This window comes from Lepus europaeus, chromosome 1, assembly GCF_033115175.1.
Source record: "Lepus europaeus isolate LE1 chromosome 1, mLepTim1.pri, whole genome shotgun sequence".
Taxonomy (NCBI): Eukaryota; Metazoa; Chordata; class Mammalia; order Lagomorpha; family Leporidae; genus Lepus; species Lepus europaeus.
This window is the reverse complement of record NC_084827.1, coordinates 135163892-135179995: the sequence shown is the minus strand read 5'-3', so window position 1 is coordinate 135179995 and position 16104 is coordinate 135163892. Positions and strand designations below refer to the sequence as shown.

The following is a 16104-nucleotide window of genomic DNA, read 5'->3' as shown; positions in this document are numbered from 1 at the left end:
GTGGGTCATTCAAGTATGTGGATCCCTACCATCCATGTGGGAGACGTGGATTAAATTCCAGGCCCCTGGCTTCATCTTTGCCCAGTTCCAGTTGTTGGAGGACATTTACAGAGTGAACCAGCAGGTGGAAGATCTCTGTCAGTTTCTGTCTTACTGCCTTTCAAATTTAAAAATATATATTTCTCTAATTTTTAATTACCCTGCTTCCTTTTTTCTATTTGCTATCTTTACCCTGAGAAGATACCAGATATGAGATTCTATATAACAGAAGCTTTGGTTTGGATATTATCAAGATGAGAAAGAAATACCAAGGATTTATGTTTTCCTAAACCACCATCCACCTTAATACAATGGGAGCTTGATAAATGTTACATATAGATTCCCCCATATGTTCCTTACAAAGTTTTGCAAATGGCAAGTGACAAATAGCACAAATCCCATTTGCTTTTGGCTGAAAGAGCTAAGTCCACATCCCAACACATGTACTTTAGTCCCTGATGTCATCAGGAAACGTGGCCACCTGGCTCTGTGACCACAGTGCATCGAGCCATCCCGGGTTCTGCAGCAGGATTCCTCCCTGACCCACCACATCCCAGCCATCTCTGCACTCCATTCTCATCCTGTCTTTCTTAATTCTTGTTCAATTTCTATTCCAGATTCTTTATCTCCCCCCTTTATATATCAGCATTCTTTTGCAGAAACCAGAGCACTTTAAATAGAAAATGTAGCCTGGTGAAACAAAAAGAAATCTCAAAATTGCATCTCTTCCCCTCGTCTTTCTAGGTAGTAAGTATATTGTGACAAGACTGTTGGTTTACAAGGCAGGAGACATCGCCCTCTAATGGAGAGAGCGTTTCCAAGCACTTGACTGCCCAAATGTATCATCATTCAGCCTCTCCAGTCACTTTAGATTTTTTTTCCACTTCAAACTCAGTCCCAACTCTTTTTTTTTTTTAAGATTTATTTATTTATTTATTTATTTTAAAGTCAGAGTTACACAGAGAGGATAGAGAGAGAGAGAGAGAGAGAGAGAGAGAGAGGTATTCCATTTGCTTGTCACTCCCCAGTTGGCTGCAAGGGCCAGAGCTGCGTGGATCCAAACTTGGGAGCTAGGAGCTTCTTCCGGGTCTCCCACGTGGGTGCAGGGGCCTAAGGACTTGGGCCATCTTCTACTGCTTTCCCAGGCCACAGCAGAGAGCTGGATCGGAAGTGGAGCAGCCAGGTCTCAAACAGGCGCCCAAATGGGATGCCAGCCCTGCAGGCAGCGACTTTATCTGCTACACCACAACACTGGCCCCCTAATTCTATCTTACCTTAGAAACTAGTTCCTTATTTTGACTTCTCTATTTTTATTTTAAAGGTTTTTCTTTATCAAATCAATATATGTTATATATGTTAATTGCTTGATACTCAGAAAATAGATCAAGACAACTAGAACATCCTGTAACTCAGACTTCATCGATGTTAACATTTTGAACTTTATAATCTTTCCAGGCTTTTTCTCTGCACCCATGTACATAGGAGTATAATTTTGGATTGTTTTTTAAAAGGAGATTTATATATATATGTATTTCAAAAAAGGAAAATATGTACACAAGCATATATACATACATATATACATGTATATATACATATATAAATACGTACATATATAAATTTATACACAAGCATATATACATACATATATACATACATATATAAATATATACACAAGCATATATATACGTATATATGTATATATAAGCTTATATATACATATATACGTATATATATGTATATATTTTTCCTTTTTGACAACAAATCAGAAATATGTTTATGTCAATTAATATTCTTTAATAAAAATTCAAATGTTTAGATATTAAATTCTTATTGCAATCAATAAAGCAATCCAAAGATGAATAAGGTGCACTCTCCCACCTGAGGTGCCCACAGTTAATGTCCTGGTGTGTGACCATCCAGATCTTTCTCCATACTATACAACTCTCATACACATATACATTTTTTTACAAATTGGGGTCTTGCTCTGTGCATTATAATGAAGGTTACTTTCTTCACATAGTATGTCATGGACATGTCCCAGGTCAATACATCAAGATCTATTTCATTGTTTTAAAGAGCTGCATTAACATAGCATAATAATGGGATATTATAATTAATATATCCTATAATTAATATAGGATAATAATGAGTTGATCATTGTCTTATTGATGGACATTCAATTCTAAATTTTTGTTGTATGCACATGCTTTGTTTTCTATATTATAGATTATCATAGGTACTTGTAAAATTGTTGATCAAAGGAACAGGGCTTGCACATTTTAAATTGTTAAACATCTTGGAAGCTTTTGTTGAACTCCTTGCAAAGTGGTTGTAAGGGCTCACACTCCCATCAGAGTGCGGGCAAGCGTCTGCTCCTGCAGTCTGGTCAGTGGAGGCTCCTTTCCATTTTGTCAGTCTGATGGGTGAAAAGTGTTGTCTGATCCTTACTTTTGTTTGCATTGCCCCAACTATTAGTATAGGTATGCATTTTTTGTATATGAATATTCCTCTAGAATATGTCTTTTAAACTTTGGATTCTAACATATTAATATACCACTATTTAACCAATCTCCTATCAAACACATGAATTGCATCCAGTTTTTTCAAGTTATCAGAAGCATTGTTACTAAAATCCAGGTGCATCAATATGTGCCTTAATCTGTTTCTCAGACTAGGTTCCTAGGACTGGAATTGTGTTCGTGAGCATTGGTAAGCATAGTGACTAAGAGTATAGGTGCTGGAGTCAGACTGTTGACATTAAGTTCTAGAGTTATCTTTCTATGGTGTAACTTTAGGCAAATTGTTTACTCTTTCTTTGCCTCAGTTTCTTTATCTACAAAAAAGCAGTAATGGCAGTACCTAATTCTCAGGGTTGTTGAGAAATTGAACTTAGTACAGTTAAAGCTCTTATAATAACTTCTGGGGTTTAGCAAGTTCTGAGTGAACATTGGTTATTATGAACATCCTGAAGGCTTTCAGCACGTCAATAAGAGGATGTTCAAACTGGAGTTTCAACCCTGTGATTTGGAAACAAGAGACTCGGGAACCCACACAGCCTTCATAGCTATGCCACTAACACCCCACTTCCGGGGATTTTGTCTCTGGAAATAGTTTGACATATGCAAAACTGAAGAACACGGTTCCCTGTTGCAATAGATGTCCCACATCAAAGTTAGTTACCGGATCAAAATATTCAAAGGCTAGCAGTGTGTAAAAGCTAGTCCCCCTTTCTTGAATAACCCAGGCAAAGACTGAAAAGGGCTCAGAGTTTTGAAGGTGAGTGGGTCTGTGACAAGGATGTCTTTTGGCTGAGCTGGGTTGTGAGAACCCCCCAACAGGGAGAGGGGAATCACAGAGGCCCTCTTCTCAAGCTTAGGAACCAACTCCTCTGCCATGTTCCACCCTCTGGGAGGCCAGAAGACAGAACTAACTAAGAGGAATAGGAGAAGAAATGTGAAATATAGGTGGCCCATCAAGCACTGGTGGTGAATGGGAGAAGGGTAAGGATGGAGATTGTGGATGAAGACTGAAATTTACCTGATGGCTTAGGTTGTGGACTTCTAATTTTTTCATAGAGCCAGCATTTGTGACTTAGACCATTGGCCAATCCATTCCTCGAGAGTCAGTAGAAAAGTCAGGGGTTGCCAGTGTTCTCAGTCAGCAACAAGAGGAATGCTTCTACCACCATACAAATGTTCGAGAGGTGATGGGAGACACAAATACACAACCCATCATGCTTGGCCTGTGTGAAGGTTGCACATAATGAAACGCTGACTTCCAGACAAGTTGTCTGTACACTCCAAAAGGCAGGGTTCTCTGTCACTAAGAAACCTCATGATTGGAGCCAGTGTTGTGACGCAACAGATTAAGCTCCTGCTTATGACACCAACATCCCATATTTCAGTGCCAGTCAGTCCTGGCTACTTCACTTCCAATCCAGCTCCCTGCTAATGTGCCTGGAAAGGTGATGGCCCGAGTCCTTAGGCCCCTGCCACCCACATGTCAGACCAGGGCAGAATTCCTAGCTCCTGGGTTTGGCCTGGCCCTGACCTGACTGTTTTGGACATTTGATAGTGAAACAACAGGTGAAAAATCGATCTCTCAGTCTCTTTCTCTCTTGCTCGTTCTGTTTTTCAAATAAATTGATAAATAAATTAATCTTTAAAGAAGATGAAACTTCATGATCTATAATTTGGTTTCCCAAATAGACTGTAATTTTGTAAAGAGAGTGGACTTAGCAGCTGACACAGATGCTTTGCTTGGCAAGTATATTTCTAATAGTAAATAAATAAATTGGCATTTTAATGCATCAGCCAGTCTCTTATGAGACTAGCTGACATCAGTAAGCCCGCTAGAACAAAATCACTTCTCATGGCTATGACAAGTAGGTTCCCAAGCGGGCCCAGCTGAGGACCAGCCGCAGTCTCCAGTGCCCCGAGTGCCAGCGGCCTCCCAGGCTCTCCCAAAAGCCAGCTGGCTGCAAAGTCTGCCTCTCTTTAGCACCATTTAAACTGTAACAAGCAGAACAGCAGGCTTTGAGGTGTGAGGACATGAAATGGCCTCCAGGGACCAAGAAACTGAATGTTCACGGAATGAGAGACGCAACGTCTAATTGGGAAGCAGCTAATCGTAGAGCAGCTAATTGAGAGGGAGCATCTGAACAAGGAATAACTCCGACTCCATTCAGCACAGATGGGGTCTGGGCGTCGGCCTGGACTGCCCCTACCATCAAAAGCAGCAGGTGTATGGGGCTGCGCAAAGGTGCTGGCGATGGGGCGTGTGCACATTACCGTGACAGGCAACACAACATCGGGAAAACACTTAATCTCCTTGTTTATCCCCAGAAGGCCTAATAACCAGAGGGAGAGAGCGAGCTGCATTCTTCTTCATTTAGCAGCGAGCTGCTGCTAATGCCGAGCTCTCTCAGTTTATAGACCAAATACCTGCTCGCACTAAAACTGCCACATACTATAAACCTCACCGAGGAAGTGAATCCATCACATCCTTGCTCCCTTAAGAATAGTTTTTCCCTGGAGTACATAACCCATTACTGCATATCTTGTGTAAATCAAATGCAGACTCTATCTTCTACCGTAGAACAAATCGGTTTTGTAGAAAAATGCACAAATCATGACATTTTTGTTGTTCTTTAGCTTCAAGGCTTTTATTTTGCACTGGTTATTGTTCTGTTCTTGTTCTTGGTTTCCAGGTGGCAATTCTTAAGGCATCTCTGTGCCTGAATTTAGCCAGAGCTGGGAAGAGAGGTCTATTTCACCTTGGAATCCAGATTCAGAGTCCAAGATGGTATGAGAAGCTCTGGACCGTAGTGAGAAGTACATTGTGGGATTCAAAACTCCTTCTCTTTATCTCGCACCCTTTTCTGACTCTCCGGCACCCACTATCTCACACAGGCTCCTCCTGTGATCCTCCCAATCGGAGGGAAAATTTCTGCAATGTCACCAACACAGTCAGGCCCTAGACTCATTGTTCTGTGGGTTCTGGGATTCACTGCTTACCCGCGGTTCTTCCATCATGTTTTGGTACATAGTAAGCCTCATTGTCTACCTGGGGGAATAATCTACATTCAAGTGAAAGAATGGACTGAGTGTGTTTAAGGACAAATTTTTTAAAAGAATTCAAAGACTTATGCTAGTGCTGAATTTTAAGGAAATTAATATTTATTGAATGCCTACTAGGTAGCAGTGATAGGTAAGCACTTGAAATTTCATTTAATTCCCACACCCCTCATATCTTACTACAAGGTCAGCAGTTACTGTGTGTATCTGGGCTTGGACACAGCTGCTGGTAGAAGCTGAGCCATTTTTGTAAGAAATTTAGAAACACAAAGTAAGAATCACTGTAAGAAATGAGGATGTTGGGAGTTTCTTGAGTCAACTTCTTTCAGGTTATGTCTTCACAGTGCCCAACCAGGTTTCTTCTTTCATTTCTTTCGGCACAGTGGAGCAATACAACCAGGAAAATGACACTGTATGCAATTGAATCTGAAGATGCATAAGGACCCCAAGTTTCAGCAGATCTTTGGGACACTGCCAAGAATGTCACACAAAATAGACACCCTCTTATAAATGGATTTATGCCCAAATCATCCACTCTATTGCTGCACTAATATCCGCACAACTCTGCACAACCTGACTTACTCTTTCTCTAAAAGAGTTTGAGGAGAAGGAATTAACTTTCTGGTTGCTTAAATTGTAGATAAAGAAGACCTTGGAGTGCTTTACCTCACATGTACAGAAGCCCTGGTAGGCATAGTGCAGCCCTTTCTTGGGCCAAGTTTTGGGAGATGGACATCTTGAAATCAATTCCAATTTTCCATCCTGTTGAAAGACATGTTTCAAGAGACTTTGTGGGGCCAGTGCTGTAGCATAGTAGGTTAAACATCCACCTGTGGTGCCAGCATCCCATATGGGCACCAGTTTAAGTCCTGGCTGCTCTATTCCCAATTCAGCTCCCTGCTGATGGCCTGGGAAAGCAGTAGAAAATGTCCCAAGTTCTTGGACCTCTGGACCCTTGTGAGAAACCCAGAAGAAGCTCCTGGCTCCTAGCTTTGGATCTGCCCAGCTCTGGCCTGGCTGTTGCAGCCATTTGGGAAGTGAACCAGCAAATGGAAGACTTCTCTTTCACTCCCTCTCTCTGTCTATAACTATGTCTCTCAAGTAAATATGTAAATCGTGGAAGGAAGGAAGGGAGGAAAGAAAGGGAAAAAGAAAGAAACCTCATAAATTTCTTTCCATTGTGTTTAGGGTGCAACAGTATTAAGCAGGATTGACTGTAGAGTCAGATGGAGAGCTTGGGTACATGGCAAACATGGTTGAGTGGTTGAGGCTGGGCAATTGTAGCAGGAATCTCACTCAAGAGAAACCATTACCTCTACCTTTCATGATTCCAGCCTGAAAGCATAGCTGAGCCTTGCTCATTTCAGCTCAAGAAAGAGAACTCAATGAGCATAAGAAATCTTTTCAAATCTTTGTTCTCCAGGGAACTACTCAAAGCCTGCATACAGTAATATGCAGTCCCTGAGTAATTAGTTAGCCATATTAATGACATCAAAAATGTATGGTTGAGTGAATTTATGATAATCCCCAAAGTAACTGATTAAACACAAAGTGATATCAGATTTTAAGTCTAGGTCCTAAGGACGGCTTGCTTCGATCTGTTAGCTCTGATGGAAATTGGGCAATGCAGGCTTTCCTCCTTGGAATCTGATCTGCTGCTTCTTGTTCTTACACAGAATTCCAAAGGCTCGTTGGACCCTATATCAAATTCTGCTTAAATATTACCATGTGCACACCCTTTCTTTTTTAATACTAAATTTGATTCCCATTTACACCTTTTTTTCCTCCTTCTTCACTTAACCTTTAAGACCTGGAATCCAAGGAACACATATTTTTATGGATAAATTCTTCCTGAATTTCTTCTCAAATGCCTATCTTTGTCTATTTTACACACATTCAGATGGCCCCCCGCTCATCAGAGCTTCAGATGTTCACCTTGGAAAAGCACATAAACTTCACGGACACAACCTTCTGATGTACAGTCGGGAAACCAAGGCCCAGCCTGCCGGACTGACACAAACTAGGAACGGGAGCAGCCTGGACCTTAACATTTGGTCACTCATAGGCATGACCCGTCCTCAACAACTGATTCAAACTTACACTTTTATAGATCTTAACTCAAGATTTGAAAACTCTGAGGATTCTTCCTGATGCCTTAATTTGAAGATAAAGCTGTTGTGCCATTTGAAACACTTTATTTCAATTGTCTTCTAGATCGGTGCTTTTATTTGTGGAATATGACTATTTAATGTGCCACTGTAAAGTCGGACTTCCTTTTCTAAGGTATGCACTTACTGTCATATTTTGCTGAGTCTTTTTGGTGTACATTAAGATTTCCTTCCCTTGGGCAAGCGTTGTCTAGGTTAGAGTCCCAGCGTTGCTTTGATCCAGCTTCCTGCTAATGCATCTGGGAGGTAGCAGGTGATGATTTCGGTGCTTAGGCTCCTGCCTCCACCTGAGAGGCCCAGATGGAGGGCCTGACTCCTGCTTCAGCCTGGCCTGGCCCCAGCAATTAGGGAATTAACAGGCAGATAGAAGATCGCTCTCTCTCTTTCTCTCTCTCTCTGTCCCCCCCTGTCTCCTCTCTCAACCTAGTGCCTTTCATATACAAAAATAAACATTTTTTAAAGATTTATTTATTTATTTGAAAGTCAGAGTTGTACAGAGAGGAGAGGCAGACAGAGAGGTTTTCTATCTACCGATTCACTCCCCAATTGGCCACACCAGCCGGAGCCGTGCCGATCTGGAGTCAGGAGCTTCTTCCAGGTCTCCTACACAGTTGCAGGGGCCCAAGGATTTTGGGCCATCTTCTGCTTTCCCAGGCCATAGCAGAGAGCTGGATCGGAAGCGGAGCAGCCGGGCCTCGAACCAGCGCCCATGTGGGATGCCGGCACTACAGGTGGCAGCTTTACCCTCTATGCCAGTGCTGGCCCTGGAAATAAATATTTTTTAAAGGTCCCTTTCTCTAATGTCCTCCTCTCTTTACCCATCAAACACATTTGTGGATTCACATTTTACCTACATTTGCCTTTTCCATACATCACTTAGACCAGGTCAGTCACATTTGCCTTAATTTCATATCCATTCTCTCCATCTCCATATAGTTTTGCAAAGGCACCCCCTGTCTTTGAGGCTCCTTCTGCATCAACTCTAAATGACCACATCTTTCCTTGGACACTAATGTGCCACAGGAGTGCACCAAGGATGAGATCCATGAACCTTATTCCTACACTTGATCTTAGCCAAAAGGCCAAGAAGTGAAGAGCCTTATTCCTAACTACACGGTGATGGTGCTCACCAGCACTCCCAGGCAGCTCGCCAGGGCTCCAGCCATGTTCTCAGCTCTCTGCAGAGGCTACCTCACCTCCTACTTTACCATAACCTCCCTGCCCAAGTGCTGCTGTCGCTTTCACTTCTCCAGGCAGACATTTGAGGCAAAGCTGACACAAGGATTGTGGGGTGCTTGAGCAACGTGGCCAGTGTGACTCAGCCAGGAAGTAACTGAGGCAAGATTTGAACGTGGGCAAGCGGCGGCTTAGCAGCACATTCTAACCACTGTACACATGCCTCTCTCCTTGTAGAGGGACAGGAAAAAGGTGAGCTGCTTCAGCCATCAGCTCCAATAAGTAACCATGCATTCACCAAGAGAGAAATTCACTGAGAGAAAATGTTCTGGTCTGAGCGTTTCTGACCGTAAGCATTCAAAAGCATCTTCAGTTCTATCCAAGATGTCTATGCTATGAATAGCAATGGATTGGGTCATACATTTAAAACTTAAACCATTTTCTCTCTCTTAGAGAGGGAGAGGGGAGTTTTCTGAAACCCATGGGCATTTTCTTGGTGGGTTAAGGGAATCTTTCTTTGTGCAAATGGGCTTTCCAGCCCTAAGTCTACTGGAAGCTTTATAGTCTAAATCTTGCCCCAATGTTACTGCTTCACTCATTCTAGGCCCCACACAGTTGTGTTTTTTTTTTTTTTTTAAGAAAATCTTCCTTCTAAGTGAGTTGTGAAAATGGAACTCACAAAATGATGACAGAAATACTGCTTTTAATACTTTCCCAGAAGGCTTTACGGCAACAAAATAGAATGCATGAGAGAGAGAAAATGTCTAGTTGGTGTGACAGAAGTGGAAAGGAAACAGGAGATCCATTCCTGGAGACAACCAGAAAGGTGCACTTACGATCATAATTTATTCCCATAATCTCTTTTGCTGAAGATATTAAGAGAGTACTTAAATAGTTTCAATAGAAATTATATGATACAACAAATGTTAATTCTAGTGACTTGTTATTAAATAAACAGGGAATTACTAAGAACTGTTAAGAGGGAAATTTAAAGAACATTTTCTTCATGGGATTTCAATCAAGGGAAAGTGACATCCCAGATGTGCAAAGCCTAGGAAACTATACTCCCCATGCACTATTTCTGAAATTATTAAGGATGTATTTTAACAAAACATAAAAGCAAATCCAATTAAGAAGAAAACCTGAGATCTAACAAACAGGGAAAACAGCCTAGCGGTGCAATACGAAGAAAATCCCCAGTGACAGATGAAGAACAAACCCATAAAGAGTCCACACTGCACCTTTCAATAAATAGTGTGGCCAGGGGGCCACATCCTAGTGCAGTGACAAATGAGGCCTATTTTCTTCTAACAATCAAAATAAGAAAATGCATCTAGAATCTTCAAAAAATAAAATGTTTACCAAAAAAAAATCCCATACAGTTGCAAATAAACCAAACATTGCCTTGTGTTGAACACCTTAGAGGAAAGAATCCACTTGATCTTGATGAGTGTCCTCACAAGGTCACGGTTCATAGAGAATTACAGCCTTTCTCTAGGACAATAGAGCAATCTCATTGCTCAGCTTTGTAGTAAGTATTTTTTAATTTAACTACATCACAACTGCTCTTTTTTTACAGTTGTAAGACAGAACATAAATCACAAACCTTGACAACATAAAAATAAGCATTTAACCAGTTAAAGAGTAATTTATGGGGATGTGAGGTGCCAGAAAGAATAGGGAGATAATTTCTTCATCTTACCTAATAAGAGAAGGGATAGTCTTAAGAAGCAGAGATCTAAGTGTATTATTTAGTTACGAAGGAAGCAAGCATAGGGGAACCTCCCATTAACAAATATTGCCACAGACATAGCATGTGACATCATATCTGTCATTTACTCCAGATTCATACTGTCCTAAGGAAAAATTGTTCTGTCCTTCCTCGGAGCACAATCTTGTCTCTAGGTCAGCACTCTTCTGATTTCAAGAAGTTTCTCCTGTTTACCCAAATGGTTCATATTTAGAAATCACTCTTAATCCCTCATTGCTGTGACTAACACATGTACTGGGTCAGGAAACACAGAGAGTCTTCAAAGAATAATGATATTCCCTTGCCATTAAAACCCTGCCATTTGATGGGGCCGGCGCCGTGGCTCACTTGGTTAATCCTCCGCCTGCGGCGCTGGCATCCCATATGGGCACCGGGTTCTAGTCCCAGTTGCTCCTCTTCCAGTCCAGCTCTCTGCTGTGGCCTGGGAAGGCAGTGAAGGATGGCCTAAGTCTGTGGGCTCTGCACCCACATGGGAGACCAGGAGGAAGCACTTGGCTTTGGATCGGCGCAGCTCCGGCCATAGCGGCCATTTGGGGGGTGAACCAATGGAAGGAAGACCTTTCTCTCTGTCTCTCTCACTTTCTATAACTCTGTCAAATAAATAAATTTTAAAAAAACCCTGCCATTTGGCAAATCTCCACCCACACTCAAGCATACTGTTGCCCTACTCCAAGCCACCCTTCAACATCCCATTCTGACTGGCACCTGATACTCCCAAGGGCAAGAGATGGTCCAACATAATGGAAGGATCACAGATCAATGTAGTTAAACTGGATTCATGTCCTGTCTCTTTTAAGTTACTTCTTGAGACTTCAGGCAAATTACAGAATCTAGTCCAAGTTTAGTTTCCCATCAAAAAATAAAGGCATACATCTCACAAGTTTGTGTTGTTGAGCAGCTGAGATAACATACAAGGCATTTAGTAGAATTTCTGGCACATGACAGGTCAAGAAATGTTAGAGCTTCCTTCCCTTCAACAGACTGAGTTTACTGTGTTGATGATGGGTTCTTAATATGTTTGATCCTTTTTTCCCCCATTTAAATTTCTATAGTTGTCAGTAGAACTTTTGGAAATGTTCTTTCATGTCTAAATGTCCCCAGTTGCATGACCAGTACACTAAATAAAGGAGCTCCATCCTAGGTCAGCTTCTCTTGGGCTACATCAGAAATTGGGTTGCTACTGCCACCTGGTGGCTACAAAAGAATTTGAGCAGGATTTCTTAGAAGCTTGCTGTATGCCAAGACTTCAATGGCTAGGGGATGCGCCCATACCCACACTGTTTAAGGGAGCCTGGAGAAGGCAGGGAGCCTCTATTTTCTAAGCAATGATGTCTGGAATGGTGGATACATACTGATTGTTTTCTATTCTTCAGATTCAAATGAAGGTCAAAATATAAAATTAGCAAAGGTTGACTTTGGGGGTCTGAGATTCTTTCCTGGTCCTCCTCCCCACACTTTCTTTGGCTTCCCTAGTCCTCAGGACATGTAGGACTGCTCCTTGTCCTCCCTCAGATCAAAAAATGTTCAGAAAAAAATAAATCTGGTAAAGTAATTCACTCCAGGGCATAATTAATTGAGACGAAAGTAACTCATTGGGAGCCCGTTCCACTGAGGTGATTCTAGTGTCCTGAGTTCCTGTAAGCAAACCCAAATCCATCCATGTAGAGACAGTCATGTTCTAGAAAAACTCAGTTTAAGGTTTATCAGTCAGGAGCTGCCACCTAACGCCTATGAAGGACTTTGCACTGGGAGGAGGTGCCTGCTCCGCTTTAACCCACTGACTCATTGGCTTGCTTTGCTCCATCCTCATTCCACCTTTTGCTTTCTAGATGGAGTCTGGTGCTGCTAGATTCAGAAATCGCTTTCTGCTCAAATCAATTCTTTATCATTTCAGTGTGCCAGCTTCTGTTTTAGCAGGAAAAAGGCTTAAGGTGACTTCTCTCCCTGTAATGCCTGCACTTTTATTCTCTTTTTAAATAGAGGAATTATGTACACATGATACAAATTATGGGTTTCTCCCCTACCCCACCTGCCCAGATAAATATATGCACACAACTAGTCCTTTGTACTGGTTAAAAGAGGCAAATACTAGGGGGGCTGCATTGTGGTACAGTGGGTTAAGCCATCGTCTCTGATGCCAGCATCTTATATGAGCTCTGGGTTCAAGTCCTGGCTGCTGCACTTCTGATCCAGCTCCCCGCTAATGTGCCTGTGAAAGCAGTAGAAGGTGGCCCAAATACTTGAGTCTCTGCCACCCACATGGGAGATCCAGATGGAGTTCCAGGCTCCTGGTCTTGGACTGGCCCAACCCTGGCCATTGCAGCCATTTGGGGAGTGAACCAGTACATCAGTACATGGAAGATTCTCTCTCTCTCTCTCTCTAACTCTGCCTTTCAAATAAGATAAACCTCTAAAATAAATAAATAAGGCTAATACTATACCGGCTAGTCTGCATCTGATATATCCTGAATAGTATGTCATAGTATGTGCACTTTCACAGGAATGTAAACTTGATCTTCCCTGGGTAGAAAACCATCGATCTCTGTAGAAGTGAAGCCATCTTCATGCAGAGGCAAAGGAGGATTCAGGCAGTAGGTCTCAAACTTCAGCAAGAATGGGAGTCCCCTGGGGAGCTTTGCAAAAGTAGTTGGAGCCCCATTTCTGATTCAGCCAGTCTGGGTGGGACTAGAAATGACATATTAAATGAGGACCTAGGGGTCCTAATGTGGCCTCTGGCATTGTGTTTTAAGGATCCCTGGTTAGAAGTACAGGTTCCCAGCTCCGGTTGCACAGGAGAGTCACCTGGGGAGCTTCTACGGAGATTACAATTCTGATGAGTTTTACCTGGATTCCCCAGGAAAATGCGACCTGGGACCGGGACCAAGCATGCTGCAATTCTCAGTCTCGACTGCAAGAGGAGTCATTTAGGAAGCATTAAAAACGCTGATGCCAGCCTGGATCACACCCTTGGAGATAATGATGGTAGTGGTCTGGGGTGTGGCTAGAGTTTCAAGAGCTTCTAGAGCTCCACAGCGGTCTCAAATATGCAGCCCAGGTGAACTCCTGGCTTCAGAACAGGCCTGTTAGTAGTTCCAGGGTCGCGTCCGATGGGGCTGACAGATTGCGCTGAGTGTGTTAGTCTCTGGGGCTGCTACTCTGAAAGACAAGGGAGAGCAGAAGCAACGATGGCCTGGTGTCCTTTGCTACTCTTCTTTGGCGACAAGCACTTTGTTGAATCAAACTCTCGTCTTCTCTCACTAGTGTGGAAGGATGATGACTCTCCAGCCTCAATCAGCAAGGCCAATCAGATGTGGAGAGATGATCAAACCCTGTTTCCACTTAAAACCAGATTGGGGCTGCTTGCTTGCATGGCTGGCACGGTGACACCCCATCTGAGAAATCTAGGCCTTCCCTGGGGTGTTCCATCCAAAAGTAACTAGATCTTCATCCACCATGGCTAGTCAGAAGAACTTCTCTGCATTCCACTGGGCATTCATAATTTGACCATGTTTGATTAAGCAGCGGAAGATGGCCTGAGTGCTTGGGCCTCTGCCGTAAGAAGCTCCTGGCTCCTGCTTCAGATCGTCCCAGTCTAGGCCTCTGCAGCCATTGAGGGAGTGAACCAGCAGATGGAAGCCCCCTCTCTCTCTGTCTCTCCCTGTCTCTCTCTTTCAACTCTGCCTTTCAAATAAATAAACCTTTTGAGAGAGATAGAGAAGCGGTTTCTACATATAGCTCCATTAGATACTTCCTATAAAAGCCAGCTTAGAGCTATAAAGAGAGCCACTTTTGTATTTCCAACTTCTAAAACAAGTTGATGGTTTTTTCTTTTTTTTAAGCCATCCTTTCTAATGACCTCTTTGGATGGGAAACAGATTACTTTTTTGTTTTTAGCTTGATCGGGCACAAGAACAAGAACTGTTAACATTTCGCTGGATGTGCGTTTTGGCAACATACCAGCTTAGGCTGTTTAATTTACAGCAATATGGCTGCAGGCAAGTCAGCCTAATGAGGGAGACTAAAGATTTAGAGTTAAATATTAAATTTATCTTAGTCTTTATTTCTTGCTGTTCCAACCAATAAAAAAAAGGGGGCCTCTGGGATATTCTAGTGTGAAAATATCTAGCTTATGGTGCCTTCCGTACTGCCAGAAAGACATTTAACTCTAAATTACACACAGAGCAGCCGCAGTATTTGTTTCCTCTTTATTTTATTTTGCTGGTGCAAGCCCTGCTGGTTGGAAACACAGCATAATAGCAGTGCACATCTGAAGTGGCCTGGCCTAGGTTTCCCTTTATGGGATAACAGCCACCTTTCTCTTTCAGGATTCACTGCCAGCCAGGCATGAGGTCAGCAAACCAGCAAAGCTGCAGAGGAAGGCACTAGAATGACGGCTTTTTTGATTCCGGAATTTTGCTGCTTAAATCCTAATTCATCGTGCACGTCTCGGCGCTATCATCAAAAAAGGTACATGGGGTGTTCGCTTCCTTCTTTCCCACTCCGCCTCTCACACGCCACAAGCCAAACCCTGCCCTGAACACTTCGGGTGTAATATTCTCTTCTTTAACCCCATCCTGTTTAACTGCCCACCTGCTCTGGTCCCCGGTGACCCCTCCAGCCCTGCTGAAAACTTCTTCCTTGACTTTTGAACAATCCTCTCTCTCTCGTCATTACTTCCTGTTCCTACATATGCCCCTTGTAAGTGGCCATTCATACGGTTCTGGCCTTGGCTCCTCTCCCAGGACACTGCTCCATTATTTGAGTTTCAACGCTCGCCTGTGCGCAATGACTAATCTTTCCCGAGCCTCAGTCCAAATCCTACAGCCTTACAAACGCAACCAAACTGATTGGATCACTTTCCCCCATAAAAATCAATTGCTTCTGCAGCAGAAATAGTTGCCAGGTCCAACCTCTCTACTTCCACTTTATATTTCTTGGAGGGATCTTCTAAAAGCTCATGGAAATTGCACATTATGAAAAAAAACTGTATGAGTTTAAAGACTGCACCAAAATCAACTTTTCATTCTATTTTCCATGAACTTTTTGAAATAGTCTCATCATATACTCCTCATTTGGGCGAGTTCTTTAATTTCTTACCCAGTTCTCCTTAATGCCTGGAGTTCCCTCATTTGTTTGTTTTTTTTGTTTGTTTTGGTTTTTTTTTTTTTTTTTTTTTGACAGGCAGAGTGGACAGTGAGAGAGAGACAGAGAGAAAGGTCTTCCTTTTGCCGTTGGTTCACCCTCCAATGGCCGCCACGGTAGGCGCGCTGCGGCCAGTGCACCGCGCTGATCCGATGGCAGGAGCCAGGTGCTTCTCCTGGTCTCCCATGGGGTGCAGGGCCCAAGCACTTGGGCCATCCTCCACTGCCTTCCC

The 16104-nt window shown here is 42.7% G+C and overlaps 1 long non-coding RNA gene across 1 annotated transcript in view; it reads left to right on the top strand.

Moving 5' to 3' along the window:
* The window catches only part of LOC133767043 (uncharacterized), a 155440-nt gene extending 140317 nt beyond the window's left edge, over positions 1-15123 (top strand). Inside the window, exon 3 of the long non-coding RNA XR_009866797.1 lies at positions 15056-15123. This is a non-coding gene — a long non-coding RNA (uncharacterized LOC133767043). The remainder of the gene's footprint in view (positions 1-15055) is intronic.
* The last annotated feature ends 981 nt before the right edge of the window (positions 15124-16104 follow it).